Here is a 15,057-nt window from a genome sequence, read left to right on the forward strand (position 1 = left end):
GGTCAGAGACCTATTGCTTTAGTTGGGAGCAATGTTAACAGCTGGTATAATAGCCCATCCGGGGGTTGTTTAGATATTTAAACTAATTACAAATAAAGGAAATAGAAGTATCTTTTTTTAAGTTTTTTTTTTTAAGTTTTTTTTATTTGTCAGAGACAGAGCAGGGGGGAGTGGCAGGCAGAGGAAGAAGCAGGTTCCCTGCTAGGCAAGGAGCCCGATGCGGGACTTGATCCCAGGACCCCAGGATCATGACCTGAGCCAAAGGCAGACGCTTAACCGACTGAGCCACCTAGGTGTCCCGGAAATAGAAATATCTTAATTGATACCATGATAAATATCTTGGTCTAGTACTTTTTGATCAGCTTTCCTTGTTCTCTTTGGGTCTGAGGGAACTCTATATGGAGAAGCGAGCTGTGAAGAGATGAATATTTTTTGGTGAGATGGGCTACCTGGCAGTGAAGGCATAAAATGGTAGTGGTTTTGGTTGGCTTTGAATTCCTCCTTCGCATGGTAAGAAGAATGACCAAGCTGGGTTGTAGTTTTGTCATTCATTCATTGAACAAGTAGTTACTGAATAGCTACTATATGTCAGATGCTGTTCTGGGACACATCTGAAGAAAACAAAGAAGGTCCCTGCTCTCTGGGTGCCTGGCTGGCTCAGTTGGTAGAGCATGCGACTCTTGACCTTGGGGTCATGAATTCAAACCCCACTTTGGGCATACAGCTTACTTAAGAAAATAAACTGTAAGTCTCACATTAAAAAAAAAAATCCCTTCCCTCAAGAAGTTTTTCGTTTGTTTTATGATGTTTGTTTTATGATATCTTTATTCCTAGAAATACGAACAATTGGTTTGGGACTAAAAAGTCTGTTGGTTTTGAATCTTACCTACTTTTCTCAATATCATTGACAAGAAAGTAGAAAGCACATCAGGTGTTAATAATCACAAAAATGTTAATAGTCCTGCTTGTGTCGTTACTGTTCTAGTAGGGAAGTCTGATGATAGGTAAGGGATGGGCTTGTCTTTTTTAGGGAACAGCAAAAAAACCTGAATGGCTGGAGCCTAAAGAGCAAGTAAAAGAAATAAAGTCTTACAGGTAGGCAGGGGCCAGATCTTGTAGGAACTGGAAATTTAGAGTTTATTCCGGTTGTGTTGGAAAGCTATTAAAAGGGTTTTTATAATTGTTTATAATGGGAGTAATGAGATCTGATTTGTTTATATTTCTAGCTCATGTATGGAGAATAGACTATAGGGTGGCAAAAATGGAAGCAGGGAGATCTATTGGAAGCTATTTATTTATTTGAGAGAGCGCACAGTGGGGGGGGCAAGAGGGAGAGGGAATCTCAAGCAGACTTTGTACTGAGCGTGGTGTCTGATGCGGCGGTCCTATCTCACGACCCTGAGATCATGACCTGAGCTGAAACCAAGAATCAGATGCTTAACTGACTGTGCCACCCAGGCCACCCCTATTGGAGGCTCTTTAAATCCAGTGACAGATGATAGTGGCTTGGACAAGAAAGGTAACAGTGGAAGTGGAGGGATTCACAGTATATTGTAAGGAGTGCTCATAGGCTTTGCTGATACATTGGAAGATGTGGCTTCCTGAATCTCTGATCCATGGCAAGATTAGCTCAGTGCAACTACTGGGCATAGGAAGACAACTAGCCCAGCACCCCTGGATATGTACTCTATTGTTATCCACAAGGTTTGAAATTTCTTCTTTAAGTACTTTGAGTGATGCATTAGACTAGTTTGACTGATGGCCTCCCCTGTAAGAGGGGAGACTGTTTCAAAGTTGTTTTCTCAGTTGTGTATTTCTACATTATTGTATGTAAAACCAAAAGTAAGGAAGGTTATGCTTATCAGATTCTTCATCAAAAATGCTCATGGCCGGGCGCCTGGGTGGCTCAGTCGTTAAGCGTCTGCCTTCGGCTCAGGTCATGATCCCAGGGCCCTGGGATCGAGTCCCACATCGGGCTCCCTGCTTGGCAGGAAGCCTGCTTCTCGCTCTCCCATTCCCCCTGCTTGTGTTCCTGCTCTCGCTCTCTCTTTCTTTGTCAAATAAATAAATCTTTAAAAAAAAAAAAAAAGCTCATGGCCCTGTAATTACAAAGTTCTGCCATAGAAGAGGTATATATATATTGAGCCTCAGGACCTGTCTATGGAAATGAGGATTACATTCATTTTATAGGAATTTTATGGAATCTTTTTTTTTTATTTTTTTAAAGATTTATTTATTTGAGAGAGCGAGAATGAGAGAGAGAGAGAGAGTACATGACGGGGGGAGGGTTAGAGGAAGAAGCAGGCTCCTTGCTGAGCAAGGAGCCCGATGCGGGCCTCGATCCAGGGACTCCAGGATCATGACCTGAGCCGAAGGCAGTCGCTTAACCAACTGAGCCACCCAGGCGCCCCTGGAATCTTTTCTTTTTTTAAAAGATTTTATTTATTTATTTGACAGAGACACCGCAAGAGAGGGAACACAAGCAGGGGGAGTGGGAGAGGGAGAAGCAGGCTTCCCGCCGAGCAGGGAGCCCAATGTGGGGCTCGATCCCAGGACCCTGGGATCATGACCTGAGCCGAAGGCAGCCACTTAACCGACTGAGCCACCCAGGCGCCCCGTTTTTTATGGAATTTTTTAAAAAGTGGGCTCCAAGGGCGCCTGGGTGGCTCAGTTGGTTAAGCGACTGCCTTCGGCTCAGGTCATGATCCTGGAGTCCCTGGATCGAGTCCCGCATCGGGCTCCCTGCTCAGCAGGGAGTCTGCTTCTCTCTCTGACCCTCCCCCCTCTCATGTACTCGCTCTCTCTCATTCTCTCTCTCAAATAAATAAATAAAATCTTTAAAAAAAAAAAAAAAAGTGGGCTCCACACTGGGTGTGCAGGGCTTAAACTCAAGACCCTAAGATCAAGACCTGAGCTGAGCTAAGAGTTGGACGCTTAACTGACTGAGCCACCCAGGTGACCCCATTTTATAGGAATTTTAGATGAAATAGCACAATGCTCAATGCATACTAGTTTTCTCCCTTAGTGGAAATACTTGTTCTAATTCTAATAGATTCTTTTTTTTTTTTTTTTTTAAGATTTTATTTATTTATTTGAGAGAGAGAGAATGAGAGACAGAGAGCATGAGAGGGAGGAGGGTCAGAGGGAGAAGCAGGCTCCTTGCTGAGCAGGGAGCCCGATGCGGGACTCGATCCCGGGACTCCAGGATCATGACCTGAGCCGAAGGCAGTCGCTTAACCAACTGAGCCACCCAGGTGCCCCTCTAATAGATTCTTTAAGGATATTTTGCTTTCAGGTTATCAGTGCATTGTATTTATATAGTGACTGTTTGCTTTCAGAGTGACAAAGATTTTATTGGTAGGAAGCAGAAAGTTATGTGAATTTCTTTACTGCCACCTGACTGAATTAGGAGAAACACAACATGTTTGGTGTCTGCATTTTCTTTCATTTGTTTAACTGTAGGAGTTAGTATGTTGGGATTTATGTCCTAGGATTTTGCCATCATTTTTTTTTTTTTTTTTTAGATTTTATTTATTTATTTGACAGAGAGAGACACAGCCAGAGAGCCAACACAAGCAGGGGGAGTGGGAGAGGGAGAAGCAGGCTTCCCACGGAGCAGGGAGCCCGGTGTGGGGCTCAATCCCAGGACCCTGGGATCATGACCTGAGCCGAAGGCAGACGCCCAATGACTGAGCCACCCAGGCGCCCCTCTTGGACAACTTCTAACCCATGCTAACTCTCATGTATACTTGTGTGTTGAACTGTGGCTTAAGAGGGTTCAGTCATGAAGCCAGAAGCATTTATTTATCATGTACCTGCTATATGCACACTTCATGTATCTTTCAGGCTTATTCTTTAGAAGTTAACTTTTTCATTAATTACGTTTTCCAATTTTACTAACACTGCATCCTGACCCTAGTCACTAAAACAATTTTTTTTTCAAGTTTTATTTATTTAAGTAATTTCTACATCCATCATGGGTCTCAAATTTATGACCCCGAGATCAGGAGTTGCATGCTTTTCCAACTGAGCCAGCCAGGTATACCTAAAACAAATTTCTAAAACGTATGGGAAAATGTGTTTTTTTTGTTGTTGTTTTGGTTTGGTTTTTAAGATTTTATTTATTTGACAGAGCACAAGAGCACAAGCAGGGGGAGCAGGAGAGGGAGAAGCAGTTAAGTACTAGTTCTTACACTTATTTTTTATATACCTTAGCATATATATATGGTTAGTATCGAAATGCTGTGAGGGTTCAGTGAGAGAGAAGCACTTAGCTCCAGTGCCAGACGTGCAGCCCTTTAACTTTCACTATTCAAGCTACAGTTTGTAGTACCCAATAATCACACTAATTGAATGTGGAAGAAATTGTGGGTTTTTTTTTTTTTAAGATTTTCTTTATTTATTTGTCAGAGAGAGCACAAGCGGGGGAGCAGCAGGCAGAGGGAGGAGCAGTCTTCCTGCGTAGCAGGGAGCCCGATGCGGGACTCGATCCCAGGACCCTGGGATCATGACCTGAGCCAAAGGCAGACACTTAACCAACTGAGCCACCCAGGCATCCCAAGAAACTTATTTTAAGTGTTTTTTTTTTTTTTTTTAATCTCTGCACCCAGTGTGGGGCTTGAACTCACAACCCTGAGATCTAGAATTGCATGCTCTACTGACTGAGCCAGCAAAGCACCCCAATGTGGAAGAGATTTTTGGGGGGAGGAAAGGGGGGATAGCATCTTAAGACGTAATTCTTGGGGAAATACAGCAGGGCTCTGGTGCTTGGGAACAGTAGCTCCCAAACTTGGTGGATCCCAAACTTGGAGTCACTTTGGGAGGGTTTTTTTGTTTGCTTTTTTCCTAATCACCTTTGTTTAGGTATAAATTTACACGCAGTAAAATGCATGTATTTAAGTGACAGGTTGGCAAGTTTTGGTAAATACATACACATGTGTAATTGCCACCCAGTCAAGATACAAAACATTTCTTTGGAAAGCTTTAAAGTTTTCTATTTTTTTTTTTTGTATATATGCTTTTTAATTTAATTTATTTTATTTTATTTTTTTATTTATTTTTTTTAAGATTTTATTTGCGAGAGAGAGAATGAGATAGAGAGAGCATGAGAGGGAGGAGGGTCAGAGGGAGAAGCAGACTCCCTGCTGAGCAGGGAGCCTGATGTGGGACTCGATCCCGGGACTCCAGGATCATGACCTGAGCCGAAGGCAGTTGCTTAACCAACTGAGCCACCCAGGCGCCCTATTTTATTTTATTTTAAAGATTTTATTTATTTGACAGAGAGACAGTGAGAGAGGGAAGATAAGCAGGGGGGAGTGGGAGAGGGAGAAGCAGGCTTCCCGCGGAGCAGGGAGCCTGATGCGGGGCTTGATCCCAGGACCCTGGGACCATGACCTGAGCCGAAGGCAGACGCTTAACGACTGAGCCACCCAGGTGCCCCTTTAATTTTATTTTTAAGTAATCTGTACACCCTGCGTGGGACTTGAACCCACAATTCCAAGGTCAAGAGTTGCATGCTCCACTGACTGAACCAACCAGGTGCCCTGAAGTTTTCTTTTTTAAGTAGGCTCCACACCCAGCGTGGGGCCCAACACCGGGCTTGAACTCGTGGACCCTGAGATCAAGACCTGAGCTGAAATCCAGAGTCGGCTGCTTATGTTATACATATTTTACCACAGTAATAAAAGAGGAAGGGTGTCTGCGTGGCTCATTCAGTTAAGCAGCTGACTCTTGGATTCGGCTCAGGTCATGATCTTAGGTCGTGAGGTCAAGCCCCATGTAGGTCGAGCCCCGAGTCCAGGCTCAGCGCAGAGTCTGTTTGTCCCTTTCCCTCTGTTCCTCCCCCTGCTTGTGCTCTCTGTCAAATAGACAAAATCTTACAGAAAAAAGTTTATAACAAAAGATGGGGGTGCCTGGCTGGCTCAGTTGGTAGAGCATGTGACTCCTGATCTTGGGGTTGTGAATTCAAGCCCCACATTGAGGGTAGAGTTTAAAAAAGATGTATATTCTTCCTATTCCAGAGAATAGTCCTCCTCTCTCATTGTATTGCTTTCTTTGGGGCTTTAAGAATATTTTATTGGGGCACCTGGCTGGCTTCGTTGGAATATTCAACTCTTCATCTTGGGGTTATGAGCTTGAGCCCCACGTGTAGACATTACTTTTTTTTTTTTTTAAGATTTTATTTATTTGAGATAAAGGGAGAGAGAGCCGAGCAGTGGAGAGGGGGAGAGAGAAAGCCAACTCCCTGCTGAGCAGGAAGCCCAATGTGGGGCTCCATTCAAAGGCAGACACTTAACTGAGCCACCCAGGTGCCCCAAGATTACTTAAAAAATTTTTGGGGGCGCCTGAGTGGCTCAGTCGTTAAGCGTCTGCCTTCGGCTCGGGTCATGATCCCAGGGTCCTGGGATCGAGCCCCACATCGGGCTCCCTGCTCTGCGGGAAGCCTGCTTCTCCCTCTCCCACTCCCCCTGCTTGTGTTCCCTCTCTCGCTGTGTCTCTGTCAAATAAATAAGTAAAATCTTTTTAAGAAGTTTTTCAATTTTTTTTTTAAAGATTTTATTTATTTATTTGAGAGAGAGAGAATGAGAGAGAGAGCGAGCATGAGAGGGGGGAGGGTCAGAGGGAGAAGCCGACTCCCCGCTGAGCGGGGAGCCTGATGCGGGACTCGATCCTGGGACTCCAGGATCATGACCTGAGCCGAAGGCAGTCGCTTAACCAACTGAGCCACCCAGGCGCCCTTCAATTTTTTTAAAAAATTTATTTTTTAATTTATTTTTTCAAGGTTTTAATTATTTGAGAGAGAGAACACACAGGCAGGGGGGAGAGGGAGAAGAAGGCTCCCCGCTGAGCTGAGAGCCGGACTTTGGGATCGATCCCAGGACCCTGGGACCATGACCTGAGCTGAAAGCAGACGCTTAACTGACTGAGCCACCCAGGCACCCCTTGATTTTTTTTTTTTTTAAGATTTTATTTATTTGACAGAGAGGGAGTGAGAACAAGCGCGAGCACAAGCGGGGGTGTGGCAGGCAGAGGGAGAAGCAGACTCCCTGCCTAGCAAGGAGCCCGATGTGGGACTTGATCCCAGGACCCTATGAACATGACCTGAGCTGAAGGCAGACGCTTAACCAGCTGAGCCTCCCAGGCACCCTTAAAAATTTTTTTTTAAATATATTATTTTAGAGCAAGGAAGTTGATGAAGCATGTATATGAAACAGTGCAAAAAGGGTGGGCATGAAAAGTAAGCCTTTCTCCCTGCTTCCCAAACTCCTCCTTTAAAGAAAACCTTGTAACTGTTTCCTGTGTATCCTTCTAGAGATACTGTGTCTGTATGTATGTTACATATTTTTCCTTTTTTTATTTTTTTTTAATTTTTTTTTATTTTTTAAAGATTTTATTTATTTATTTGACAGAGACATAGCGAGAGAGGGAACACAAGCAGGGGGAGTGGGAGAGGGAGAAGCAGGCTCCCCGCAGAGCAGGGAGCCTGATGTGGGACTCGATCCCAGGACCCTGGGATCATGACCTGAGCCGAAGGCAGTCGCTTAACCAACTGAGCCACCCAGGCGCCCTATTTTTCCTTTTTTTAGATACATACTATTGCACATCACAGTGTTACAGATCTTATTCTTTCTCCTTAACAATAGGTCTGGGTGATTATATGGCAAGATATTTCATAGCATACACTGTGGAAAATAGTTTGGCAGTTCCTCATATAGTTACATAGTTAACGTACAACACAGCAACTCCATTCCTAGATGTATACCCAGAAGAATTGAAAACAGGTACTCATACTAAATGCTTGTACATAAATGTTCATAGCATCACTATTCATATAGCCAAAAGGTGGAAACAATCCAAATGTCGACCAGCAGATGAGTGGATAAATAAATGTGGTATGTACATACAATAGAATATTATTCAGCTATTTAAAAAGATGAAGTACTAATACCTGCCACAAAATGGATGAACCTTAAAAGTGTTGTGCTAGGAGCGCCTGGGTGGCTCACTCGGTTAAGCATATGCCTTCAGCTCAAGTCATGAGCCCAGGGTCCTGAGATCGACACCCCGCATCGGGCTCCCTGCTCAGCGAGGAGCCTGCTTCTCCCTCTGTCCCTGCCTGCCACTCCTCCTGCTTGTGCTCTCTGTCAAATAAGTAAGTAAAATCTTAAAAAAAAAAAAAGTGTGCTAAATGAAAGAAGCCAAACACAGAAGGTCATATGCTGTATGATTTCATTTATATGAAATATCTAGAATAGTAAATCTATAGAGAGACAAAGCAAATTTGGTGGTTGCTAGGTGCTAGGAGAGGGGGAACTGGAGACAGACTGTTTAATAGGTATGGAGCTTTCTTCTGTGGTAATGAAAATGTTTTGGAACTAGGTAGACTTGGTTGTTGTACAGCATTGTGAATGTGCTAAATATCACTGAACTGTACACTTTAAAAAGATGAACTTTAGGGGCGCCTGGGTGACTCAAGTCGTTAAGCGTCTGCCTTCAGCTGGGGTCATGATCCCAGGGTCCTGGGATCGAGCCCCACATCGGGCTCCCTGCTCGGTGAGAAGCCTGCTTCTCCCTCTCCCACTCCCCCTGCTTGTGTTCCTGCTCTTGTTGTCTGTCTCTCTGTCAAATAAATAAAATATTAAAAAAAAAAGTGAACTTTATATTATGTATATTTCACTCAATTTTAAAAAAGAAAAAAGTTTTAAATAGATGCAGGCCTCACCCTGAGGAGTTTTCATTTGCTAATTGTGGAACCTTGAGAGGAATAGAGATGTTTGTGCCAGAATGCAGGGTGTCTGGCTATGTATTGTCATTGCTGAAACACCTAGGCAGCTCACTGGAGCTACCTCTTGGTTTATTCTTCTCTGTATGGCAGTTCTCCAGACAAGCATTGTGTTGTGGGCAATATAAGTGGAGAATTAGGCTGCACAAAGTCAAATCCTGATTCTGCCCATCCATTAAGGTTAACCCTAAAATATTTACATTTTGAGGTGAATGAGAAGATGTGTTACTTGGGAAGCCAGAAGAGAGTGTTTCTTTCCTCCAGCCCCAAAGAATTTAAATCTGGGATTGTTCTTATTTGGCCGTATATTACAGGCTTTGTGGGGTTCTCCTCTGCTTGCCTTTATGTGCTTTAGGCCTGATGCTCTTCATCTCTAAGGGCCCTTGAACGACATCGACCATTGACAACTGCTTGATCAAGATGGCAAAATAACGACAGTACCAGGCTCAAGGGCATTATGAACAAATGGACAGATGGTTTGAGCCTTTTTGTCAGAGGTCTCCTATGTTGTCTGCAGCTAAAATAAATGGCTTTTTGTTTTCAATTTAATTTCCTAGTGTTTAATGGTGTTTCCTGTGTGCTAGGCACAGACCTGCTGTGGATGAACCTGGAGTTGATAGGACAGGTTTCTGCCCACTGCTCTGAAACACTTTCAATGTAGTGATTTTCTTTGATTTAATGAAGTGGTATGTACTCTATTCATTTTAGATGTGTACTTTAACAAAGTACAAAAGCAGTAGAATGGAAGATATTGGAGAAGGGAGTGCCTGGGAAAATCTACACTTTAAACCAGGTTTATTGTTTGAACAAAAATTTGATTCTAATTTGGTTGTTACTTTTAGGACTGTCTAGAGAAAAGGCTGTGTTTTGACCTTTATTTTCAGTTTCATAATTCTAATAGCTTTGCTTCCAGAGAATGCATTGTAGGGCATCTTTTAAGCTTTAATGGGATTCATGTGTGTTTAGGTACAGTATGGCTCTTGTGGGAAAAATTGAGATCTTAAACCACTGAAATCGTATCATTGTGTTCTAAATAACTGAAGCTTGTTTTCTTAAGCTTTAAATTTTGTTTTATTTCTGTGGTGGATGTCTTTTTCCCTGTCTTGCAGTATCTGGGACTTAAGCTTCCCTGTGTAATAATTGAGGTCTTTCCTCCTAAGGGAAAGAGTTTTTGAGTTCTATTCTTGGAGTATGTTGGCCTGCTTTAGGACTGGCCAGATTGGCACTTCTCTTGCTCCCTATTTTATATTTCTGAGCCTGATTTACAGGGTTTTCTGTCTCCTATGTCTTGTCATAGGCCGCACCTCTTTCTCACCCAAGCATGCATTTTTCTAACTGCTGTGAATTCAGCTACTGGCCAGTTAGACTTACAGAGTTGTTTATAAAATAAGAGCAAATGAGTTAGTTCATAGGGAGGATCTGTTTAACACTCCTGTTACAGATAACTTAAGTTTCTGATTTATATGAGGGGTTTCTATAATTCTGTGAGGGCAAATTCTTGAACTACTAAAACAAGTGTTCTAGGAGATAGCCTCACCACTAGTGTACACAGCTGATGTTGTAACTGTTTTCTTTTTAAAATCTGTGTTCAGCAAATTGGTTATATAAAGCTGCTTTGCTTCTGGAAGTGTATTTTTTCAAATTTGTTATTTGAACACTTTACTATGTGCTTGCACCTATGTTTGTCTGACAATGGTGAATAAGACAGCTATGATTCTAATATTAATAGAGTTTGAGAGGAAGAAACTTTGGAGGGGTGTGATGAGTGAGGCAGAGAGAAATGTTTGGTGCTGGAGGAGTATCCGAGGGGCCTGATCTAAGTTGGGAGCTCAGGGAATGCCCTGAGAGACAGTGACTTAGCCTAAAGTATGAGTTATCTAAGTGGGGGAAGGGTAGGTGGGGTGCGATCAGGGCAAAAGAAAGAAGAAATCATGGCTTAATAGCTTCAGTTACAGGATATTATATTGTTTTGGCTGAGGGTGGTTGTATCCTTTGGGTTTTATAATTTCATAAAATAGTTTTCTTGGGATTTATATATTTTCTTATCTGCAATATGACATTTTATGTCCAGGTTTCATCCAAAGAATTTTTTGCATAGTTCTCATTGACACTACACCCTCTTGCGGAAACTGACATTGACAAAACCTGGGGTTGGGAGGAAGTTTTTGTTGTTTTTTTGGGGGAGGAAGTTTTTAATGTGCATAAGGATCATCATTCTTCTATGTGAAATTCACAGGATTAAGTTTACTTTCCAAAAGACTGTACAACTTTTGCTTTTGTAATAGTCATCAGTACAATACTGATTCATAACAACTTATTTGGAGAGAGAAATAAAACACACTAGTTATTCTTACCCATGGTTTCTGTTACCTGTGGTCTGGAAGTAATGCTCCTCTTTCTGACATCTGTCAGAAAGTCAGTAGTAGCCTAATGCTACATCACAGTGCCTACATCATTCACATCACTTCCTCTCGTCACATAGGCATTTTATCATTTCACATCATCACACAAAGGGTGAGTACAATATGGTATTATGAGGGGGTGGGAAGAGACTACAGTCACATAACTTATTTTTTTTTTTAAGATTTTATTTATTTATTTGACAGAGAGAGATACAGTGAGAGAGGGAACACAAGCAGGGGGAGTGGGAAAGGGAGAAGCAGGCTTCCCGCCGAGCAGGGGGCCCGATGTCGGGCTCGATCCCAGGACCCTGGAATCATGACCTGAGCCGAAGGCAGGCGCTTAACGACTGAGCCACCCAGGCACTCCCAGTCACATAAGTTATTACAGTATATTGTAATTGTTCTATTAGTTATTGTTTAGTCTCTTACTGTGTGTAATTTGTAAATTAAATTTTATCGTAGGTATATATATACGGGAAGAAGCATAGTATATAGGGTTCAGTACCATCTGTGGTTTCAGGCATGCACTGGGGGTCTTGGAATTTATCCTTTGCAGAGAAGGGGATACCACAGGATATAAAATTTCAAACTGGATTATATAATTGAGGCATATGGATGTTAAAAAGGTAAGTTTTATGAATTCAACTTCTAATCTGTTGTGTCCACTGTGTTTAAAGTAACGAGTACAGTAAAAAAAGGTAAAAATTGAGTCATGTCCAAAGCTTGCTGTATTAAATGCTTTTATTTCTTGGGTGGTTGAGAAATGGTAGAAAGCTTGCTGTAATCATCACTGCTTCTTTTGCGTAATTAGTTCCTTTGAAGAATTATGAGGTAAAATTATAATTATCTCAAGTATGCTAAATTAATCATTTTTAAAGCTGTGATTATTTTATCTGCATAGAAATTTATTCATTATCTTTCCAAAATATTGTAAAGATCTTGATCCAGCAGAAGCAGCAGAGTTATTCAGTTGAATTGTTTCTACTTCTGTTTCTTGGCTGGAGAACTGTTTTATGCCTGCTTATAATGAATGCTTGGCTAATAAATGTATAATAACATGCGTTGTAACCTAGTAGCACCATCTGAAACATCTTTGGTGGCTTCTTATCTGCCAAAAATAAGCTAAAAATTGTGCAGAGAGGCAGATTTACTGTGAGTCTAAGAAAATAAGTATTACAAAATGTGTAGTCCCTGAACAAGTTACTGAAATTATTCAGCTAATTTAGGTTGTAGAATTCAAATTACTGTCAGCCCTGAAGTTTAGTTTAAATGAACACCACACCCAATCTCCAACTTACCTAATTTAAAGCCTATTTTGTTATAATTTCCCAAGAGAAATAGCAGGAGGGACTCAGTTCACTTCTCTGAGGTAATAGCATGGTTATCAGTCAAGGAAAATCAGACTAGAGGGCATTAGAAAAGGTGCTTAAAAAGTATTGAGAGGATTGTGATTGTGTGTGTGTATGTTTAAAACAAATTCGCATTAAAGTAAGGATTTTTTTTAAAAGATTTTATTTGCCAGAGAGAGAGCACGAGCGCACAGGCGGGGGAGAGGGTCAGAGGGAGAGGGACCCTGGGATCATGACCTGAGCCAAAGGCAGACGCTTAACTGACTGAGCCACCCAGGCACCCCAAGGATTTCTTTTTTTTTTTTTTTTTTTTTGATTTTATTTATTTACTTGAGAGAGCGCGTGCATGCACCAGTGCACAAGCAGGGGGAGGGGCAGAGGGAGAGGGAGAAGCAGACTCCCCTCTGAGCAGGGAGCCTGACATGGGGCTCAATCCCAGGCCCCAGAGATCATGACCTGAGCCTAAGGCAGACACTTAAGTGACTGAGCCACCCATGTACCCCAGGTTAAGGATTTTCATAGCCGCCTTTTGGAAAGTTCTGAAAACCACAAACTCATTGATGGCAAAACCTGAACTGAACTGATGAGAAGTTGTTTAGGCTTTATCCTCTTTAGTATGAATGTTCATTTATTTTACTGAGGTATTAACCCATTGGGTGTGTTATGGAGTATTTGGCATTTGCACCATATCATCTTTCTAAGATCTGAAAAATTCTGAGTTTAGAAACATCTAGTCCCAAGGCTTCTGGATGAAGCATTGTGGGCCTATAATTCCAGACAGTGAGAGATAAGCTAAATAATAACTTAGTACTTTTATCAATAGGAAAGAAGAGGGTGGGGTGAGGTATGGATGTGATATATACTTTGGAAAACTAATTGCATTTGACTCTTGAACAAATGGGGGTTAGGGGCACTGACCTATGCAGTCGAAAATCCGAATATAACTTGATTCCCTGAAAGTGTAACTGCTATAGCCTGCTACTGATTGGAAGCCTTAGTGATAACAAACAATTAACACATATTAAGGATGTTATACAGTATTACATACTGTATTCTTATAGTCAAGTAAGCTAGAGGAAAAAAGGATACTAAGAAAATCATAAGGAAGAGAAAATCCATTTAGTACTCTGATGTAAATCTGCATAGGGGTGGACCAGTGCAGTTCAAACCTATGTTGTTATGGGTCAACTGTATTTGCTAGGTAGGAAAATTTAGGAAATTTTAGGAAAAACAACATTCTTTTCAGGTCAGGCCATATTACAAACTGGTCTTCGAGTTCTGGACAGTTGGAATTTGGAGGGAGTTGCCATTTGTCCAAAATAAGACCTAAATAATAATGAGAAACATTTGTTGTACACTGACCTATTTTCAGTAGGTAAGTTCTTTCTGTCTTATTATAAATCTTCGTACCAACCCTTTTTAGAAGATTTCATTCTCCACTTGACACACAAGGAAACTGGTTGTAATGGGTATAGCTCCTTTACCACTACTGTTAACTGCCTATTAACGCAATAACTATTGCTGCCTATAAATGAAATTAATTTCTAGTAGAATCTTTTCCTTTGGCTAGTCTGGGACCTGTCCGTGTAATGAATTTCTGATTTTACTGAGTAGTCCATATGGTAGATGCTGTATGTTCATTAGACACGCACAGGATGGGACTCAGTTTTGAAACCCAGATACAATGTTTGGTCAAGTAAGGTTTTTGGTAGTGTTTTGGGTGGGGATGAGAGGTGGGTAAGAATCATCTGGAACTCTTTGAAAACATGTGTCAGGTGGCCCCTCCTAGAATATGTGGTTGGGGTAGGGATTGGAGTGCATGTGATCACACCTTCCTCCAACTATAGGCAATAGTCAAGATTATTCATTCACAAGTTAAGATACAGTGATTGTAATGCACAATTTCCAGGCCTTTGCTGCTTGGGAACACTTATTAGAATACAAGAAAGGAATCCTAATAGGCCTTAAAAACACTTGTCCTTAGGGGTGCCTGGGTGGCTCAGTCCATTAAGCATCTGTCTGCCTTCAGCTCAGGTCAGGATCTCAGGGTCCTGGGATTGAGCCCGGAGTCTGGCTCCCTGCTCAGCGGGGAGTCTGCTTCCTCTCCCCTCCCCACCCCACTTGTGTGTGCTCTTTCTCAAATAAATAAAATCTTAAAAAAAAAAAAAGCTCTTGTCGTTAAAAACTAGTTATTTGCTAGATTGGGAAACGTTTCAGTTTTGAAGAAACACCACTGTATTCAGGTAACCTTGAATTTGCTCTTATCTTCAGTGTTTTAGCTATTAATTATTTATAATTTATTAATCAATTTATAAATTGATCTTCCATAATCTCTTCAGCAGTTGAAATTGCTGCTCTACAATATTCTAAGAATGGGACGCCTGGCTCGCTCAGTCGGTGGAACGGGTGACTCTTGATCTCCAGGTCATGGGTTCAAGCCCCACATTGGGTGTAGAGATTACTAAAAAAAATAAACTTAACAAAGACTATTCCAAGAGTACTTGTCTTCAACACTTTTTGCCAT

General features: G+C 41.7%; 1 protein-coding gene across 2 annotated transcripts in view; it reads left to right on the forward strand.

The window, feature by feature from the left end:
- The window catches only part of RHOA (ras homolog family member A), a 61,157-nt gene that overhangs the window by 5,934 nt on the left and 40,166 nt on the right, over nt 1–15,057 (forward strand). The window lies entirely within an intron of this gene.

Source organism: Halichoerus grypus, chromosome 1, assembly GCF_964656455.1.
Source record: "Halichoerus grypus chromosome 1, mHalGry1.hap1.1, whole genome shotgun sequence".
Classification (NCBI taxonomy): Eukaryota; Metazoa; Chordata; class Mammalia; order Carnivora; family Phocidae; genus Halichoerus; species Halichoerus grypus.